An 18,918-nucleotide genomic window follows, 5' to 3' on the forward strand; every position below is an offset into this window, starting at 1 on the left:
GATAATACATAGGATTTTGGTGAAAACAAAGAATTTTTCAGTGTTTTTCTGTTATTAAACTTGAAAATTCTAGATAGTTTATTTCCTAAGCAAGGTGAAAATAAGTGATTGTGAAAAGATAGTATTCTTAGCAAAAGAAGTCTTTTTGCAATGAAGGAAAAGCTTGTTAAACACAAGAATGTAGCTTCCTTCAGAGTACAGAGAAACAATGTCCTTTAGCCAGTAGGAGTATTCTCCATATTCCATACACATTTGTACACAGTAGAATAAGATAAACAGACACAAGGCGTTCTATTAAAACCACCTTCAGGAAAGCTACACACACCTCATATACAAAAATGACTGTCAACTTGGAAAGAAGAAACGGGAGTCAGGAGAACAAAAGAAATGTATTTTATTTTTCACATACCAGAGGTAGCTTGAGAATAAAAAAAAGAAAAAAGAAATTCCCAGGAAATTCTTCTGAGAAAGGGGGTCAATTGTTTTGCTTCTCACTTTCTCACATCTTGGTAAAGAAAAGGAGTGCTCTGCAGGGCAGCATCCATCCTCCTCAGCTTTTCAATTAAAGCTAAAAATAGGAAACACCCATTCGTAAGGAGTACAACCGATTTTGAGTTCGTAAAAATATTATCTAGGCTTTAAACTTTAAAGAATCATAATGTGGTTTGGAGGGCTTACTTCAAATAATTGGGGATGGTGGGGTACGTCTGACACAAGATTGGTTCTGAGTTTATCATTTTTTAAGCCAAGTGATAGGCACATAGGAGTTCATTTATTCTCTCTACTTTTGTATATATTTTAAATTTTCTGTGGAAAAGCTAAAAGTGATACCTTCCTTCCCACCACCTCCACAAAAAAAAGAAAAAAATTCCTCTACTTTCTGAGATTAGTGTGGTAAATAGCAAATGCATGGAATATGGAATCAGAGACCCATTATATATAGGTCTCAGTCTTAAAATGGATTAACAGTGGGGCCTTGTGTTAGCTACTACAGGTCTTTAAATTTCAGTTTCAACATCTGAAAACTGAAAACAAGGCCAGGCTTATGTATCTCATGGGGTATTGGGAGGATAAATGAATGACTGTTTCTGTAGATACTATGCAAACTATAAAATGATCATAAGACCATAAAGATAAATAATTTTAATTGAACTATAAATCTATCCAAATTTCTATGTGCTTTATTTTCCCTGCATTTACATTTAAACCAGTTGCAACCAGAAGCAAGTCCATATCTTTCCAACTCTATAGCATCAGAATGAAATTGAAATAGCTTTCTTTCCCTTTGAAATAGTTTTTCCCTTTGTTTCTGTTGGATGTCTGAGCTGCTTCTACAGTCATCTCCTGACTGTTCCTCCTCCCTTGCCTTTGCCCCTCTTCAAACTCTTTGCTAAGCCCTATTGGAAAAAATCTTTTTTGCACATAGAGGAGGGAGGGGATGTGCTGGGCATTGAATCCAGGGCCTCTGCACACCACCAAGTGCTCTACCACTAAGCAACACCCTAAGCCCTTGGAAAATCTTCCTAGAACTACACTTGGATCATGTGACTCCCTTGCTCAAACACATTCCTAGAATTGGACCCAATTTACTCAGTCCACCCTCAAAGTCACCAGTGTTTATTTCTCTAATACCTTTCTAGCTACCTCACAACCGCTCATGTTTAGAAACCTTCTGCTTCAAGACACAGGCTTTCTCCCTGGTGTTTTTGTTCCCCATGTCTCTCCCCTTGGAATGCAGTACTCTTTTTCTTCCTGTCAAGATTTTATCAATCTCTAAGAATCAACCTTCATCCCTCCTCCTCCTCCAGGAAGTCTTCCTAAACCTTTATAGTCCATTCAACATCTCCTTTTTCTCAGTCTTAAGTATGTTTGATTTGGGAATCAGTCATGTACTCTTGTGATATTACTTTTATTACTCTATTAAACAATCAGTTGTCTCCATTGTTACTTGTTTCCTAGCCTGTCCAAAAAGGTGATGAATTATTAAAAGGCAATAATTGTAAGCCGGTCACAGTAGCATACACCTGTAATCCAGTGACTCCAGAGGCTGAGGCAGGAGGATTGGAAGTTAAAGGCCAGCTTTAGCAACTTAATGAAGCCCTATCTCAAAAATTAAAAATTAAAAAAAAAAAAATGGGGATGTAGCTCAGTGAAAAAGCATTCCTGGGTTAGATCCCCAGTGCCAAAAAATAAAAATAAAAGGCAGAAATTGTGACTTGTGTGTCTTTCTGTCTCAAGTGATTTGTGCACAGCAGGCACTTTGATTAACATTTATGGGGAAATATTACCCAAACTGAGTTAGAATTGTATGGTCCCCGATAGCCTCATTTAGTACATTAATGCTACCTTCATTTGTACTTCTTTAGATGTTAAAGAACAACTTCTTTAAAAAATTAATTTTGCACAGTATCACATAGAGTTACATAGTGGGAAATGAAGTTCAGCCTTGGGTGTTACACAGATCTGGATTCAGATTCCAGCCTAGAACATTAGCTATGGAACTGGCAGTTTACTTGACCTCTTTGTGCCTTAGATTCCTCAGTCATCAAATGGAAATGTCATCAGAACACTGGTTTTGCACAGTTAGGCATAATGGATGCATAGTGCCTGCCTGGAATCAATAAAAGGCAGATATTATTATCTTAGTGCACAGGTTGTCAGAGTGAGTGACCACAGTTATATCTACTTCTTGGGGGTTAGCATGCAGTAAATACAGAACAGCATCAGGAAGTCTCTTCCCCATTTCTCCCTGCCTCCATGCTGTATGTTTGCTCTTGTGTACCCTCAGCCCAAAAGGATTATAAGCTAAAAATAGCTGGAATTCTTAATTGTCAATTCAAAAAGTATTGGATCTCCAGGCCATTCAACCCTTTCTATACTTGGTACTTCTTTGGAGCTCCCCTCAGTCCAAACCATACTCAGTCACATCCTCTTTCTTTTCTTGCTCCTTGTTTCACAGAAGCCCTAATTGTGCTTAGTTCTCCCGCAGTTTTCTGCATACAGTCATGTTGAGTTTGCCAGCACTGAGTTTTCTGAACCATGGGCTATAAATCTTCATGTTGTCATTTGTTTAGTGACCCAAGGTCACCTCTTCTAGATAAGACCCAAAGCAATGATATAGAAGGACTTCAGTCATAAAGTACAGTGTTGTCAATACTTGAGGACATAAACCTAGGTGGAACCAAGGTCCAAAGAGAATCATCATTACCTGAGTTGGCTGTTAGGCAATATCTCCTCTCCACTGTGGGAAGGTTTCTGGTGTGCTTGATTATGCATAAGAAAAAGCATCAGCATGTAAAAGAGGCAAAATCTAATGCATAAGTCAAAAAACCTGGCTGTATCAGGATTCTATCATGATGGTCACTTATTACAATATGTGAAGCTTTATTTTTTATAGTTGAAAAAGAAAAAAAAATCAAACAATAGCCACAAAAGCCTTAGTTACATTCACTCACGCATATTTTTTTTTGATAGATGGCCACAAAACCTTTATTTTATTTATTTATTTTTATGTGGTGCTGAGGAATCAACCCAGTGCCTCACATGGACTAGGCAAGCGCTCTACTAGTCCCTCATACATGGTTTTAAAATTACATTTCTATATAGGTTTGTTCAAACATGAGATTAGAATTCACCTTGTTTACTTTTGCTACTCAGTGTTAAGTCATACAAGGGACTCAAATTCCAAATGACATTTGTTTTTCCACTTCTCATTATTGCTGAGCTGTTTCTTATTTATCTTTTATTGATCGCAAAACCCTAAGGAGACTGTTGGTTTCCATTATATGGATCTCATTTTAAAAATTCAATTCCTTACTTCACTGAGGAAGTTTAGCACGCATGAATGCAGAGAAGTTGGTCTTTTGGTTGTATCACACAATAGGCCTTGCAATCTTGACCCATTAAACGGAAGACAAAATCCACTCACTGCATTTTCTAATCTTTTAACAAGAAAGAACGTCCAGAAAAGTCTCAGAGATGCCAGGAATCTCAACACAGAAAACATTACTGTCAATTAAGTCCTCTTAGAATCCAAAAAGCTAGGACTCTGATGATGATCTGGTCTAGGGGCACAAAGTAGTTGCTGTCCCAGCTGGAGTCAGAGCTGTCATGTCTCATCTTGCTGCTCATTGTGTTCACTCCTGTATTTGAAAGTTTTCTATATCAACTATTAAAGTCAATTGTGATTATTTGCAGGCGCATAATGTCAGCTTTGTTAACACTACCTCAATTCCATTCGATTTCTTTGGATCTACCAGGACTGTATTTTGGTTTATTTTTAAAGCCAAGCAGTTTTTTAAAACCTTAAAATATTTCATTTTCAAACCCTAAAAGGCTCTTTATTTAGCCCATGATGCATATTTGAGTAGTGTTAAATTTATCATTCTGGCAGTACTCACATTGTACTTGTCATTAATTGTGACTCATCAAAGAATGTTTTGATGTTGATTCCTTGGTTAACAGATGGCTCTGTGTAGAGGAACTGAGGCAGTGAGCTATGAGGCCTGAGGAGGGAGACTTATTACATAATTAGTCACTAGAGGTTGTTTCATTTTGTGAGAAAGCACAGTGGTGGTGGCAGGGCAGGGTTGGGCTCTGTACTGAGGCGAGGGGAAGCCTCTTTTTGTACTCAAGTTCAGAGCATAGACAGAGGAGTTAATGTTAGTGTTGCTGGAGTGCCAGGTGTGAGCGGGAGTGATACAAATGGCCAGCAGAGGCACAAAGTTAAATGTCAGAATGTCTCTGTTTCTAAGGAGGCTGTCGTCTGGTAACTATAGTGACACAGACCACCACACAGGAGGGAACAGGAGCTCCAGCAGAAGTGCTACCAGTAAGAACTGAGCATGGAACCTAAAGCAGCTTAACATAAAGCTTTCTTAAAGAAGATTTGTCTTCCAGAGGCAGCAGAAATCTCTCTCTCTTCTTTCTCCTATTTCTTTCAGCTTTCCTGTTTTTTGTTTTTTATTCCCTTCTTAGATTGTTTTTCCTCACCTTTAAACCTAGGTCCATTGGTGGTGCTCAAAGGCATGAGAGAACCCAGGACAATGTCCTTCATCACCTTTGTGCCAGTTTCTCTGTTAGTCATGAATCCAGCTACATGAGCAGTGTTTCTAATAGTCTGGGTCCTAGTGTATGCACAAGTGAGTCATTCTTTGGCATGACATTTAGTGCTTCTTTAATTTACTTAAGAAAAAGGAAATACACATTGTGCCATTAATGGAATCAAGAGAAACCTGAAAAACAAAATTTGAATTCTCTTACATATACTCTAGAAATAATACATATACTCTCTGAGGCCCAGTTTTTTCATCTGTAAAATACAATATACTTTGTGGTGTTATATGAGAATGAGATAAAATGAAATAAGCCATAGTGTGTCTATGTGTGTAGGAGGAAAAGTAAATTAAGTACATAAACAAGGATTTGCTGACTTGCTTGCTTAGGTGAAGCCAACACAGAAAAATTATTAGGAATCAAAGCAAACTACTAGTTGAATTAATAATCAATAAAAAGCCACTATTTGTGTTTGTCTGTTGTACTGGGGATTGAACCGAGGGACACTTGACCACTGAGCCACATCCCCAGCCCTATTTTGCATTTTATTTAGAGACAGGGTCTCACTGAGTTACTTAGCACCTTGGTTTTGCTGAGGCTGGCTTTGAACTCAACAATCCTCCTGCCTCAGCGTCCCAAGTGGCTGGGATTACAGGTGTGTGCCATCTTGCCCATTTTTTTTTAAGGTATTTGCTGCAATGTATTTATGGGTCATTGCCAAATAATGCTTACTATCTTCTCATATTTTTTAAATATTTTTAAAAATTGTTTGTTCTATTTAGTTATACATGACAGCAGAATGCATTTTGAAAGTCTATTTTTTTTTTTCCTTGTAGTGCTGGGGATTGAATCTAGGACCTTATCCATGGGAGGCAAGCAGTCTACCAACTGAGCTATATCTGCAGCCCCTATTTTTTATTTTTATTTTTGAAATGGGGTCTTACTTAGGACCTCACTAAGTTGCTGAGGCTGACTTTGAACTTGCAATCCTCCTGCCTCAGCCTCTTGAGTCACTGGGATTACAGGTATGAGCCATCCCAGCAAGGGACTGATTCAAAAGACTGTTTGTCAAGAGCACAACATTCAAAATTAAAGTAATAATGCTTTCACCACACATCGCTGGTATGTTACTTCAGTTTTAGGCTGCATACACTAAAAGAAAAACCAAATCAAGTGATCCAAATGCCTAAAAACCTTCTTGAGAGACAGTGCAGAGAATCAAGGGTTTAGAGTGGAGAACCTAGACTCGAGCCCCTGTTTAACATTATCTGGTCACCTAAGTAGGAATTATCACAGATATCTTAATAACTGACACATGACCTCACTCAGTTTTCATGTTTGTTAAAAAAATACAAAATAATAATTGTTAGGTTTCTGAGCTTTTGTGAATACGCACTTTGCAAATTGTAAAACATGTGAACTAGTTTTTTCCCCACATTTTTATTGGTACATTATACATAATAGTGGGATTCATTGTTACATACTCATACATGCACACAATATAACAATACAGTTTGGTTAATATCATTCCTAGTAACTCCCATTTCCCTCTCTTCCTCTCTCCCTCTGGTCCCTTTCTTCTCTACTGGTCTCTCTTCTATCTTCATGATATCCCACATATACACCTTTTTTGTTATTTGTTGTTCGCTCTAGATTCCACACATGAGAGGAAACATAATCCTTGACTTCCTGAGTGGTTTATTTCACTTAACACAATGCTCTCAAGTTCCATCCATTTTCCTGCAAATGAGATAATATCATTCTTTATGGCTGAATAAAATTCCATTGTGTATCTCTACCATATTTTCTTTATCCACTTATCCCATTGACAGACACTTAGACTTGGTTCATAATTTGACCATTGTGGACTGTGCTGTTATAAACATGGGTGTGCATATATCACTATAGTAAACTGACTTTAATTCTGTAGAATAAATACTGAGGAGTGGTATAGCTGGGTCATATGGTGGTTCCATTCCTAGTCTTTTGAGGAATCTCCATACTGATTTCCGTAGTGGTTATTCTAATTTACAGTCCCACTAACAGTGTTAAAGTGTTCTTTTTTCCCCCACATTCTCTCCATTATTTATTATTATTTGTATTCTTGATGACTGTCATTCTAACTGGAGTGAGATGAAATCTCAGTGTAGTTTTCTTTTCTTTTTTGTAATTTAATGTGGTACTGAGGATCGAACCCAGGGCCTCACATGTGCTAGGCAAGTACTATACCAGTGAGCTACAACCCCAGCCCCCTCACTGTAGTTTTGATTTGTATTTGCCTAATTGCTAAAGATGTTGAACATTTGTATTGTTGGCTATTGTATTCCCTCTTTTGAAAAGCATCTGTTCATTTGCCCATTTATTAATTGGGTTATTTGTTGTTTTGGTGTTAAGTTTTTTAGTTCTTTATATATTTTGGATATTAATCCTCTATCAGAAGAGTAGCTTGCAAAGATTTTTCTCCCATTCTGTAGGTTCTCTTTTCATGCTCTTATTTGCTCTTCAGAAGCTTATAATTAGATATCATCCTGTTTATCAGTTCTTGCTAGTATTTCCTGAGCTTTAGAGGTCATGTTGAGAAAATCATTACCTGTGCCTGTGTGTTGGAGTATTGATCTTACATTTCCTTCCAGTGAGTGGCTGCAAAGTTTCTGGTCTAATTCTTAGGTGTCTGATCCATTTTGAGTTGACTTTTGTGCAGGATGGGATCCAGTTTTTCCAGCACCATTTGTCTAAAAGGCTGTCTTTTCTTCAGTGAATGTCTCTGGCACCTTTGTGAAGGATCAGATGACTGTAGATGTGTGGGTTTGTCTGTGTCTTCTATTCTGTTCCATTGGTTTGTGCATCTGTGCCATGCAGTTTTTGCTACTGTAGCTCTGTAATATAATTTGAGTTGGGTATTGTGATGCCTACTGCATTATTTTTTTTAACTTAAAATTACTCTATCCTAGGTCTTTTATTCTTCCAGAATTTTGACTGTTTTTTCTAGTTCTGTAAAGAATATCATTGGTATTTTGTTTCCTATTTTTATTCCTTTTATTCCTCCCCTTGCCTAATTGATCTGGCTAGAATTTCAAGTACTCTATTGAATAGGGATGGTAAGAGTGGGCATCCTTGTCTTGTTCCAGATTTTAGAAAGAACTGCTTTCTGTTTTTCTCCATTCACTATGATATTGGCTTTAGATTGTTGTATATAACCTTTGTGATATTGAGGTAAGTTCCTTCTATCCCTAGTTTCTTTAGTGTTTTTATCATAAATGGGTACTGAATTTTGTCAAAAGTTAACTTTGCATCTGTTGAGATGACTGTGATTTTTGTCCTTAATTCTGTTTATGTGGTTAATTATATTTATTGATTTGCATATGTTGAACACAAATCAGCTTTTTTTTTTTTTTTTTGCGGTACTGGGGATCGAACTCAGGGCCTTGTGCTTGCGAGGCAAGCACTGTACCAGCTGAGCTATCTCCCCAGCCCACACAAATCAGCTTTTTAAGGAAATGATGGGAGTAGATATTTACTCCCTTCAAAAAAACTGACTTAACTGCCTCAAGATATTATAGAAAAAGAATGTATAAAATGCACATGATGGTAAGTCTTCACTTTTACAGATAATAAATGTTGCAGAGTTGAAAGAAAAAAACACCTGCCCTTTAAGTTGTCTAAACAATGATCAGCTCTTAATGGACATTAGTATCCCCACCTTTCTCGTACCTCTTCTGAAGTTCATAGATTTGTAATTTTCACCCTTTTGGGATAGACACACAGATACATGAGTAGTGTTATGTAGCATCTTTAACAAATGAAAATTATTGTAAATTGATTTTGTTTTATGCCTTAGAGTGTTACAAAGCAAAAGCTAAAGAACACTAACATAAGCAAGTACATTTTAGAATTGTTTTAGTTGACTGGTGACCCAGGAGCAGGGTCATAGACTGACTGTTTTTTTTTTTAGATTTCTCCATTCAATTTATTTTCCTCTTTGAGCAGATATTTTTAAATAAGCAAGATGTTGAGAACTTCAGAGCAAAAAATATGTCAACTCACATCACATGTATTCTAATTGGTTTGATTTTATTTATTTATTTATTTTTATATCTCTCCACAAAATAGCTGGATTAAAAGAAGTAAATAAGAAAGAAAGTTCTCATTTCCTTTCTGATGAGCTGTTTGTATGAGAGCTGATTTAGCACCTTCAATACTTGAAGGGACTTAAGGGAAAAAATTGTGTCTGGATTAAAACATTAAAAATAGAAACATAAATTCCAAGATTAAGTCCCTTGAGTTGCTTGACATTTGAAGTAATTTCCCCAAAGTAATTTCCTTTGTGAAGGTTTATAAATTTATGAGAGATAATACCTTATCCTGCCTAGAGAGTCTTGTGTCAATTAAGAATAAACAGGATTAGAGAAAACCAAGCATTATTTTGGAAATGGATCTACTCTAAGTGTGATGAAATCATATTCAAATTATTTGGTGAAGTAGTGAGTGTGAGCCTCACTACTAATCCTCCTTATTCAGAGCTTGATAATTTTAGCTATGAGTGATTTTCTAAATGGTCCTTGTTTGCATGTACTGGTTACTTAGCTTCATGTCTTTGACTTATCTGTGGGAAACTTCCCACCAATACATGAACCCCAAACAGATCCTCAGTTATTCATCTGAAATTATGAAAATACTTTGATTCTCTTAAACCACCAAGGAAACCATGTCCCCAGGAAACCCATCTCTGAGTTTCTATTTCATTCTTGTGACATACTTAAGAGACAACCCACTGGAAAATGTACAATAGAGAAGATTTATTGGAGGATAATATATATTTTCCCAGATGTTGATTGTTTATAAAGTCTATTAAGAAGTTATATGCTTAACAAAAACAAACTTCATTCTGGTTTGATGGTTTGATACACACACAGAGAGAGACAAAATGAACCTTTTTACAAAGTAGGTGACTTTCATCAATTTCTGTATAATATCCTACATCCTCAGACTTTCAGGTATTCATTATAGAAACTTTACATGATCAGCAAGAAATCCCTCATGACAACTGGATCTCTGTTGGCTTTCTTTTCTTGGTCAAATGTTGAGTATTTTTAGTTTGAGATGATAACTTTATTTTAAGCCTGAGAGAGCAGTTGACTTGCCCTTGGTCTAATGATACTGAGCAGCTGCCAAAGCCTGTTTTACATCCACAGGAGAAGACTATCCCTAGAGAGGGGACATGTAACCTGTGCGTGTCTCTTTCAAGACGTCTCTTTGGGACCATGTCAGGAAATGACTTTCCAAGGGTAGAGAGGGATCTCTGGCATTTTGACTGGATAGTCAAAATGTGCACAAAGGATAGGCTCTGTTAAAAAGTTGAGTCTTTAAAAAAAAAAATTGAGTCTTTGAGAAAGTTCTTTTTCTTAATTTGCATCTTCAGTGCACCTAAAGCTGAGGACAAATTTTGTTTTGTTTTGGCAAAATATACCAAAGGCAAAATATGTATTTATTTATATAGTAAAATACCATTTCTTCTTCTAAGTTGCAGAATCAGAAGAGGCTTGATTTACGGTGAAGGATGGAGGAATAGAAGTCATGGTCCCTAGCTTCCATTTTCTGATTATTTACTATGTAACATACTTATCTTGTTATCTAGCACATAGAAGTAATCAATAAATCGCTGTTAAGTGTGCTGGGTGCTATAGTAGGCACTTTATATCATTTGTCTCATTTAATCTCACATGAAGATGCATGTGTATCTTCATGATATACATGATGAAACTAAAACTCACAGAGATTAATTGGCTTGTTCTACGGTTCCATAGCTAGTGAGCAAGGCATACTCACTACTCCATACTAATCTGATTTTAGAGCCTGTACATTAAGTACACAGCCATCTACATACACAGTCTTTGTGCTCACGATCTCCTCAAATGCTAACTTGTTTTAGACTATCCATTGCCCTTACTATACTCCCCTTGTCAGATTTACTCAACAGTATGTTCAATTGATCTGGGCATTTCCTAAGCCTATCTCTCTTGTCCTAGAGATACACCACCTTATTTAGGAAATTTCTTCCTATTATTCTTCAGCATCTTAAATTGTATCATTCTCAGAAAGCCTTCCCCGAATATTTGGCATTTTTCCTGAGACTTCAAGCCCAACTGCCTTTTTATTTATTCATTATTTCAAAATTTATTCTTCCTTCTCCAAATTTACTAACCTCTTATTTTTGTTTAGTTGAGATTTTCAAATCATAGAGTTTTAGAACTAGGTGAAACCTCAGCAGTCTGACCTCGAAGTCAGTTTGTCCAACTTTCTTAGACCACACCCTTGACAGATGAAGGTTTTTATCACTGCAGTTGCAATGAATACTTTCTATGATGTTGTGATGGATACTCACTGTGATCAAGACTGCAGGGGAGAATATCAGAGAGGCACTGTGAGAGGCCCAGCACAGAGTGCAGGAGGAAAGTAGCTCACATCCATTTAACCAGTGTTTACAGACTGTGGTCAGGGCATCATTACCAGGGCTTGGATGGCTAAACAATGAGTGGGAAACAGTCCTTGCCCTTAAGGAGCATAATCAAAAAGAGTTGTAAGGGAATGAGCCAACTGCACAAATATCTCTTGTAAAAACAGACATGAGATTAGAGGTGAATGCTTTGAGCACTCAAAGGAAGGAAATATGGCTATTTGGAAGGAATAAAAATAGTAGCCCACCTTGGACAACATAGTCAGACCCTCTCAAAAATGAAGCAAGCAGCTGTCTGACCTGGTGATGTACTCCTGTAATCCCTGCTACTCAGGAGGCTGAAGCAAGAGGATCCCAAGTCTGAGGTCAGCCTTGGCAAAGATCTTAGCGAGATCCTGTCTCAAAATAAAAATGTAGGTCAGTGGCAGAGCACCCCAGGGTTCAATCCTGGCACACACAATAAAAAGACTCTATGAAGACTTCAGTTTCATCTTAGGCCTTGCAGGATGGTGGGATCAGTTCTGTTAAAAGGCATGGAGTACTCCCTCTTATCCGGTTAGACAAGGCTATTTCTCAAAGTCAAGAGAAGGTGGATGTTGCAAGTGCCAAACTGTAGAAAGAGTTGCTACAGAAATGTCATAGTTTCGAAGTAAAATGTCATAGTAGTTGTTCAGATATGGCAAGCCAGGATGAGTCAGTCCCTGTCCCCTACACACATTATCACCCACGAATTTTGGGATGATGTTGGGGCAAGTGAAAAGCAACCCCATTTACCTTGGTTGAGTCATTCTTATGCCTACTCTTCAATATTACTCATCTGACTTTGCCCCCCCCCAACTTTGTCCTCTCACTCAGCCCCTGTATTAGAGGCAACTGAATAATTTGGAGTCTGTAAAGGTAACCTTTGAGTCACCATCCCATGATGCTGCCGTGGGCCAGGGACAGTGCCCAGAGCAGTGATGAGCTTACCCATCTGCTTCAGGCCTCATGCCTCTTAGCAGGCTCTATCTCCAGGGTGAGTGTAGGCAGAGGCATCTGACCCAGACAAAAGCTCTGGCTTACAGTCTGTGCAGTTCTGTGCTAGTCCCCAGTGACAGCATGAGAGCAGGAAGGGATGAGAAGTGCACAAACTGAATAGCCCTTTTCCTGATGATTCTGCATTGAGTCTGGGCACCAAGAAGACTTGGCTAAGGAACTGTTTTTCCCTCACGTGCAGCCTAGCTCTGCCAAATTTCTTTTATAATGATCATTCCACCTAGGTAGCACAGAACTTTTGCATAAAATAAGTGCTTCTATAAGTATCAAGAAACCTGGGAACTGGTGCCTACTGTGCCATAAACTTTAGGCACATCAGTTGACACCTGTGTGTTATTTTTTGCCTATTTGTAAGACAGAGTACCCATCCTACTGTCCCTGTGAATTTTGTGTCTGAGGCTGTCAAATTACATAGAGCTGAGAATACTCTTTGAAGGGTTAAGATGTGCTAAGTATTGTCATTACTGGTTCTTAACTGTTAACACACCTCAGTGCAAATAATACCACCCATGGAAGTAGCAGTGAAAGGTACAATGTGGAAACTTGCTAAGTGTTCTTTCTGTTTACACAAGGAGTGTAAATTACAGCTAAGGCGTGAGGTTGTTTTTGTAAGGGAAGTGATTTTAAGGGGCAGGTACAGTAAAGAGAGAAGAAGGATCTACAAGGTTTACTGAGCAATATAGCCTATCGAACTTGACCATATAGAATAGTTTCAGTTGAATAGAACATAAGAGTAGAAATTCTCTTTGTGTTTTCCTACTACTGCCTGACCAGTCCTTCTTCTCATTGCAGATCTTTTGGTTGTGGAATGGGAGTGACACTTGTTCCCTAATTCTGCCCTTACCCTTACCCTTCTCCTCCACCACCAAGAATTGGGCCATCTGTGAGGGATCTTATCTTAGTCTGGTTTTGGTTGCTGTGACAGAATACCTGAGACTGGGGATTTATAAGCAAATGAAGTTTATTTTAGCTCATAGTTGAGAAGTCCAAGAGCATAGCACCAGTATTCTTTTGGTTTCTGGTGAGATCCTCCTGATTCTGCATGTGTGGAAGAGAAGTCGGCGTGAGTGGAAGCTAACCCTACTGTGTCTAGACTATAGCAAATAAATATGCTATTAGAGGGAATCCCAGAAAGGACTTTTTTGTTGTTGTTGTACTGGGGATTGAACCCAGGGGCACTTAACCACTGAGCCAACTGAGCCACATCCCCAGCCCTTTTTAAGACAGAGTCATGCTAAGTTGCTGAGGCTGGCCTTGATCTCTGGATTCTCCTGCCTTAGCCTCCAGCTACTGGGATTACAGGCATGAATCACTGTGCCTGGCTAGTAAGGACCTTGAATGCCGTGATCCTTCCCCCTCCTCCACATTCCACCTTGGCAGTTCTGTGCAAAGCTCCTCAGAGCTCTTCCACAGATGCTGAGACTGTGCTGCGTGTCCTCCTGACTGAATTCCTTCATTGGACAGTCCTGGTAGGGAAGTCCTGTCTTTGGTCTTGGTGTTCATATCTCTGGGGAAGCTCTGGGTTTCTTCCGCCCACAATCAAAAGTAGCATTACAAGTAGAGAAGAAAGTCATTCTTAGAGAAACATGGGACAAAGCCTCAGTGGAACTGGTCCCCCAGCAGGAGGGCTGAGGCCCATCTTCCTGACTACTCAAGACCAGATTTAACCTCTTTTTCAGCTGTGATTTTTTTTTTTTTTTGGTCTTTATTCTACTTTCTGCTGAACTACAGTTTTCCTCAAGGAACCAAACAAACTATTTTTGTCTCCATCCCCCCCTTCTCCTGTGCACTTCTTCTCCTGGATGAATTGTGCAAGGTTCCCAGCAAAGCTGCCTTCAGTAGCCTCTGACTGAGTCTGCCTGCAAGCTACCCACATGACTGTACACTACCCACACGTGTCCATTCTGCCAAGGAGGACCCAGCTCAGAAGCTGCAGGCTCCCCCTTTCTTTTTCAGGTACCATTTTCTTGAGAAATCTCAAGAAAGTGCAGTGCTCATCCCTGGATGCAAGTCTGCAGTGCCAAAGCCTCAGTCACCCAAGTGTACCCTCTGCATGATGGCTGGGCTCCCAGACCATCCAAAATGCAGCAGTGCACCAAGGGAGACAGTCTGCTGAGGTGTTAGTAGTTTGCAGTATCCTGATAAGGAGATTTTATTCCCTCCTTGCTGGCAGAGTTATATAGAGTAATTACATAAGTACTGCTGTGACACTGGGTGGAATCTCATTAAAACTGTATAAGGAACAATTGAGTTGTGGTAGAGAATATTCATTTTAACCAGTTGACTATAATCCATATAATAGTACATTGGCCTGAGCATAAATACTGGTGTTGCTCTGGCTTCCTGATATAATGCATTTAGAATATATATTTAGTGCAGGATTTGCTTATTTGGGGCATGATAAAAAATCATTATGGGGCAGATCCAGATTTTCCCACCTGGTGAGGAAGTGGCTTGCTGTGCAGAGCAGATTGCTGTTTGATTTTTACCCCTCCTGGGAGAGCCACTTGACCAGCTTGGATGGGACACTCTGTGGCAGTCTGACCATGTGTCAACTCTGAAACATACAGATACATGCACAGACTCAAGCCCAAAAGAATGTGCCCCTGTGGACTTCAGTTTAACAGTCTTTCACCCAAGGTGGTGAGAGGCCAGGCCAGAGTAGAATTTGTTATTATTTTATTTTAAAAGAGATAGCAGGCACAGCCTTTTTTACTGTAAGGTTGTTTTGGTTGATGGCATAGAAATTGTCTCTTTAGCCATACTGAATATCACTCCTCACAACAGATAAGAGCCATTCTAAATAGTTTGCTGATCTGGCAACCTTGTAAACTCAAAAGCACTGAGGACAAAAACACCTAATATACCCTGACCATTTTACTGTGGATGGGGTATTTTCACAGACCCTATCACATCTCATTTGTGGAGGATTCAGTCTGTTTTTAATTATCCAGAGGACAAACTGTTTAATATTTAAAGTTTAAGAGCATCATAAATTATTTATGAAATATTTTTCATTACAAAAATGTTACATCATGGAACTTTTAGAAACTAAGAGAAAAACCTTCTTGACCTAACTTTAGTACCTTAGCACACTGATGTTATCATTTTGTCTTTTCTTCTAGTTCTTTTTTTTTTCTTTTTCTATTTTTTTTTTGAGGGGGTGGGGAGGACAGTACTAGGAATTGATCACAAGAGCACTCTATCACTGAGCTACATCCCCAGCCCTTTTTAATTTCCATTTTGAGATAGGGCCTTACTAAGTTGCAAAGGCTAACCTTCAACTTATGATCCTCCTGTCTCAGCTTCCCGAGTTGCTAGGATTATAGGCTTGTGCCACTGCACCTGGGTCTTATGCATTCTGGTACATGTAATCATAACACTACACATTTTTTTATTTATTTGTTTTTGTTTCAAGATGGGATCTGGCTGTGTTGTTCAGACTGGTCTTGAACTCCTGGGCTCAAGTAATTTTCCCACCTCAGCCTCCTAAGGATTTGGGACAAGGCACATGCCTCTACACATTTGTAAGGTACTTTTCCTATGTAGGTCATTCAGTGTATAAAGGTCAGAAATCAAGATTAACCAACCTTTGTTTATATGAAGGACATTATATCGAACAGTCTGTATCCCTGTTGTTAAAAGTCAGTGTCACTTTGCCTGTAATCAGCAGACCCAAACAATGGTGGGAGAAGCATTCAACTGTTAAATGCCCAGCTTCTCTCTCTGCTTGTTAAAACAGCTGAGCAAGACAGCTGGAGTAAACCATTTGAGAATCTGGAGATTGCTGTCACTGGTAAGGATGTCCCAGCTGTGCCCTGTGGTTGAAGTTATCATCATCATCATTTCAGGATACCAAGTCCCAAACTGAGCTCACACTTGGGACTTGAATCTAATAGGAGCATGACCTCTGCCTGTGTCATTTAGGAGCCTCAGGTGAAACTGAGTAGATATCAGATAGCAGTTGGTATCTCTCTTAATGTGACCCTGCCCAAAGGAGTGGCTGTGTGTGTATGTATATATGCTTAAGCATGCCTGAGATAACAGAGAGGGTACAGAATCATCTCCCTCAAGGAGCTGTCAAAATTTTCACTCTAGTGTGGTTTAAGTATGTGTGTTCATCTATGTGAATGCATGTTTTAAATAGATGTGAAGCCAAGTTCCTTCCCAGGCTAGGTTCTACTCCCCTTTCCTTAAGGAGAATGGCAATGTGTTTAGGATTTATTAAAGGAAGCATTAGTTCCTCTTTGGTCACATACAGCTCCCTGCCTCCCCACCAAGCTCTCCATTATAGAAATGTATCAAGCACACATGACCTCTATCATAAGCAATGAGTTCTTATGTTCCCATCAGAGATATGAATGGGTTTCTTCAAAGGCTGCCCCAACCCTGGGAGAGCTGAGCTCCCTCAGCCTGCTCAGATATATAGGACAGCACCCTAGCATTCTTGCATACCAAGAAGGAAGAGGGAAACCTTGGGAGAAACTGAGGCATGCTTGTATTGAGCAGCTCATCCATCATGATGGTCAATACAAGTTCCAGAGCTCCTAGCTGCCTAACAAATGCTCCTTTCAAGCCATGGAGCATGCAAATACCTTCTTTTCCTCTTTCATCTTTTTTTTTTTTTTTAAGCAAGCAGAACTCCCTGAAGTGCACTTACTCTCCAAATATGTACACAGAAGGACGTGAGAGATCACTTCTGTCTGTAATGGATGCCTTGTGTCCAAGGTGTTTTCCTGAGTATTGTGCTATTCAATTTAGGACTCCTAATGCATGATTAATGTGTGTTTAAACAGTCATTGCCTAATCGGACTGCTTCACCTTAGGGACACTGGTGAGTACACAAAGTAGACTTACAGAAAACAATGTCGACATGCGCAGAATGATGTGACAACTCCAGTGTTGTATAAAAAGTGAACATTCCCAAGCTCAGATGGTGCCTGTCCAGTCCTGCAGTTTCCACTGAGTTGCATATGACTTTCAGAGTCTGGATTGGAGAACCATATGTTTAAGTCAGGTTATTTTTTGCTTTTTATTTTAGCATATATTAAGCAAAGTCCTATGAGTTCCTGAGAGATTGGTTGTGGGTCCTACTTGATGGGTGCTTACAGTCTAGTAGGAAATAGATGTATGCATGAATAATTTTATACCTGAGTAGAAAGTGAGGAGGGCCTTAAAATTGATTTAGAAAAGGGAGGGAAGGTCCATTCCATTGTGGAGGGGACTCACATGGACAGGGAGTGTCCATGGATATAGATGGGACTGAGGGGAAAGGACAGAGTAAGGACTTAGTTACTGCTGTGGGGGTTGGGGAACCTTGCAGGGGCTGGGCATGGCCTTTCCCAGCCATCCACAGAGGCCACCAGAGTGGTGTGTTCCCTGTTGGTTTTGCCTATATACCGGAGGAACCCTCTATCCTGCTTGCTTCTCTTGGCCTCCATGACTATGAAACAGAAGTGTCCCCTTAAAATATTCCCCAAGTTCTAGATTTTGATTCACAAAAATGTGATTTGAACCTAATGAGCTGTGGATAAGTAACAAATAGGAAAGAAAGACCGAGGTGACTGGCTCTGAACATTTTGGTCATTTTCATTTCATCTCATTCGCAACCCATCAGGATCCTTAGAAGATGTGCATGTGATTCATCATATTATCTGAAACTTTTAAATGAGTCATGCCTGAAAAATGAATGAGGACTCTTGCTTTGAGAGATGTTAGAGGACTGTACAAGCCTGTCTCAGTTTCTGAGAATTCTTAGAACTGTTGCTTATAGATAGAGCCTTGAAAAAAATGGGAACTTGGTTTAAAAATTTATCTCTATAAAGAGAGTATTGGTATTGTATTTACATATACTTTGAAAAAAATTATACCTTCTTTATGGAAACTGCTTTAGAAGTTAGGTTTATAATTGCAGAATGATTCAACCAACAAATTTCTGAAATGTTCCCCTCAAGGAGTATTTGACATTTATTAGAAATTTTATGTAATGGAGTGAATATGTAAAAACATCTGAACAGATTTTTAATTCTTTAACTTCCTCATATTTGAATTTTGAAAAAAAGGATGGCTTCAGGTAGAGTCATTGTTTGTTTCTGTTGCTTGAAAATAATGGTAAATGGTGAAGACAAACACTGAGCAGGACTCAGTGTATCTTAACTGTATCTTAACTGATTTCCCAGGCAGCAGCCAGTTGTGAGAGTACACTATACTTTCATTCCCTCAACTTGTTTGTTTTGGGTTATTTTGGAAAATGCCAATGACACAATGATTATATATTCAAGTTCCATAAACTGTTTGGGTACAATTCCCAGCTCAGTCTCTTACTGAGAAAGTTGCCCGCCTCTGTGCTTTGGTTTTCCCATCTGTCCAGTGAG

At 39.0% G+C, this 18,918-nt stretch overlaps 1 protein-coding gene across 9 annotated transcripts in view; it reads left to right on the forward strand.

Annotated features, from left to right (window-relative positions):
- Frmd5 (FERM domain containing 5) overlaps positions 1–18,918 on the forward strand; it is a 300,312-nt gene that overhangs the window by 212,110 nt on the left and 69,284 nt on the right. The window lies entirely within an intron of this gene.

The sequence above is a fragment of the Sciurus carolinensis genome, chromosome 2 (assembly GCF_902686445.1).
Source record: "Sciurus carolinensis chromosome 2, mSciCar1.2, whole genome shotgun sequence".
Taxonomy (NCBI): domain Eukaryota; kingdom Metazoa; phylum Chordata; class Mammalia; order Rodentia; family Sciuridae; genus Sciurus; species Sciurus carolinensis.